We start from the raw sequence: 2523 nt of genomic DNA, 5'->3' as shown, positions 1-2523 counted from the left end.
CACCCCCTTTTAGGTATGAATGTCTGTTTTCATAATCCTCATTGGACAGGTCAACACCAAAATTCTCAAATATGCAAGTTAAAAACATGCCATAAGGTAGTGCTTTATCTTTCACATTTCTAACAGAATCAAACATGTATCTAGCCATCAAATAGGTAAAGGAGATTTCTGTTTTAGTGATTAAAGCATACAAAACAAGTGTGTCTGTGTAAGAAACCCGTTGATATGAACTACTTTGAGGAAGTAAAATGTGGTTGACAATACGGTGCAACTGAGCACGTTCATATCCTAGGGCTTTGTGAGTGGGTGTGATGCCGTTAATTAAGGAAACATGTTCACAGATGTGAGCCAAAGCATCATGATAAGAGATACCAACTTCTTCATCCCATTTTACAGATGTATAAGCACATGGCCCAACATCAGTGTACTTCAAAGAATCACTGATGGTTTCATTATTTAAAATAATGTCTCTGCCCTTAACATAAGAGTGCACACTTCCTTCATGGTAAGTCATGTTTGCATAAAATTCTTTGACTAACAGAGGATACACAGGTTTTTTGATTTTGAAAAAGTGATTCCATTCTAAAAATTCTAAATTTTCAACAAAAGAAAAACCTTTCTTTTTCAAGCTAGGTAAATCCACAATAAAGAGGGACACAGAGTACGATACTTAATAACTCTATCATAAAAATCGTGGTTCATGGCTGATTTGAAACGATGAGGGTTATATTTTGAGTGAGATGTCATGAAGTGTGATTTGTGAGCAAAAGGATCAATGTCGGGTTCTCTAACAGATTTGAGAGGGAGATAAGGGTTACCTCGTTGAGACCGCACAGGAACCGACCTAGATTTGGGTTGTGTTAGTTTGGGAACAGGTTCCTCAGGCGCCGGACATTTGCCCTTGGAGGAGCTAGGCTTCGCAGAACCAGGTTTTGAGGAGCCTGGCTTGGAAGTTGTGGCCTTCGGTGGTGGTGTTGGCTTGGCAGGGGCAGGGTACCTTGGCGTAGTCTTGGTCCGCGCCATGGGAGCAGTGCGAGGAGGAGAGGTAGGAGGAGAAGGTGAGGGAGTAAAAGTGGTGTCTTGAGAACGAGTTGATGGTCTAGGATATCCTGGAAGTTTATGGATTTTCTCACGCGGTGCTCTTTTAGCAATAACTTTCTTCCCATTTTGGTTAGATTTAGGCTTTTGATGGAAGAGAGACAGTGGAGTGAGAGGGAAGAAACTGAAGGATTTAAGGAGAAGTTATGGAGGGAAGAGATGGAGTGTTGGTAACCGTACCCAAAAGTGGATTTCCAAAACCATGCAACTGCATCACTTTTTGAAATGACATGAAAAGACCTAACCTCATAAAATAAAGATTTGATTTGATTTGAAAATAAAACAGGAAATGAATTTTAAATTTTGAAAAACCAAAAAATTAAACTGAAAAATCTTTATGGATTATAAACATTAAATGAAAAATTATTTCAAAAAAAATAAACACACAGCCCATCAACCAAAAAAATGTAACATTCATATATGGGCCCAGAGATAGTTGGATTTAAAGAAACACATTGGACCACTCTAGATCTGATTTTAAGGTTGGCCCAGATTATCTTTCATTTGAAACAAGCCCAGAACACTCTGAATTGAAGAGAACGTTCATCACCTGCCCAGAATTGTCTCATACTTGTTTATGAGACAAAAAGCTCCAGCAACTATATCAGCATTTTCAAATAAAGAATTATAACTCAAAATTCCTAGACAAGTCCTAAGCATGCAGAATCTATCCTCAGCTAATGGTTTTGTGAAAATATCTGCTAATTGCTCCTCAGATTTAACAAATTGAATATTAATATCCCCTTTTTGGACATGTTCTCTTATTGAGTGAAATTTCACTTCAATATGCTTAGTCCTAGAGTGCAAAACTGGATTTTTAGAAATATTGATGGCACTCATATTATCACACATTAAGGGAATATTTTCAGCATTTAATGTGTAATCAGCAAGCTGTGTTTTTAACCATAAAAGCTGAGAACAACAAGAAGAATCAGCTATATACTCAGCCTCTGCAGTGGATAAGGCCACTATTGGTTGCTTCTTACTTGACCAAACATTTAAGGACTTCCCAAGAAAACAACATAGGCCTGAAGTGCTCCTTCTATCAACTCTATCACCAGCAAAATCTGCATCACAATAACCAACTACAGAAAAATCATCAATCTTAGGATACCAAAGACCAAGATTGGATGTTCCATGAACATATCTAATGATCCTTTTAACTGCTGAAAGATGTGACTCTTTAGGTTTGGATTGGAACCTAGAACACAATCCAACACTTTGCACAATGTTGGGTCTAGAGGATGTTAAGTACATAAGAGAACCAATCATTCCTCTATACCTAGTCTCATCTACATCTTTCTCAGTTTCTCCTTTATCTAATTTAGAATTAGGGTGCATGGGGGTTCCCATGGGTTTGGCATTTTCCATACCAAATTTCTTAACTAATTCCTTGGCATACTTTTCTTGATAAATGAAAATACC

Source organism: Arachis hypogaea, chromosome 4 (assembly GCF_003086295.3).
Source record: "Arachis hypogaea cultivar Tifrunner chromosome 4, arahy.Tifrunner.gnm2.J5K5, whole genome shotgun sequence".
Taxonomy (NCBI): domain Eukaryota; kingdom Viridiplantae; phylum Streptophyta; class Magnoliopsida; order Fabales; family Fabaceae; genus Arachis; species Arachis hypogaea.
This window is presented reverse-complemented; position numbering follows the sequence as displayed.